This window comes from Branchiostoma belcheri, unplaced genomic scaffold (assembly GCF_001625305.1).
Source record: "Branchiostoma belcheri isolate BF01 breed outbred unplaced genomic scaffold, Haploidv18h27 scaffold34, whole genome shotgun sequence".
Classification (NCBI taxonomy): domain Eukaryota; kingdom Metazoa; phylum Chordata; class Leptocardii; order Amphioxiformes; family Branchiostomatidae; genus Branchiostoma; species Branchiostoma belcheri.
The window spans coordinates 875,781-876,202 of NW_017803954.1; the positions used below are offsets into that span (position 1 = coordinate 875,781).

The 422-nt window shown below is 46.4% G+C and overlaps 1 protein-coding gene across 1 annotated transcript in view; it reads left to right on the forward strand.

Moving 5' to 3' along the window:
* The window catches only part of LOC109475660 (SH3 domain-binding protein 2-like), a 12,370-nt gene continuing 11,948 nt past the window's right edge, over window positions 1-422 (forward strand). Inside the window, exon 1 of the mRNA XM_019776416.1 lies at window positions 1-153. The gene's annotated coding sequence lies outside the window, so the exon portion shown is untranslated. The remainder of the gene's footprint in view (window positions 154-422) is intronic.

Below are 422 nucleotides of genomic sequence, written 5' to 3' on the forward strand. Positions count from 1 at the left end.
GGAAGTAAGTTTCACATCCCCCAACACTCCACAAACTTTAGCCAAGTTCAGTTAGACTACCGACCAGGAAGGAGGCCATGTACACTTAAGTATTCAACATGCAGCGAAATTAAGAAGCCTAGAGATACGAAGAGGGGCCCAGGGAACCTGTCGGTAAGAATTCCGGTTAACGGTCCGTTGTTTGTCAACTTATATAGTTTAGAGGAACCTAATAGGCCGCTCAGGACATGGCCATAGTTCCATGGAGGTGCATATATAACCGGCATATATTCAGGAGCAAGCACATTTTCAGTTTCGTAGGCGATGGTTGTAGTATTATCTAGGCACACGGAGGTCGCACGTCGAACTTAGTCATGATTTAATTAACACGGATTTAACGAGGATCGCACACGTGAAGGACGATGCGCCACGTCTACGCGTCT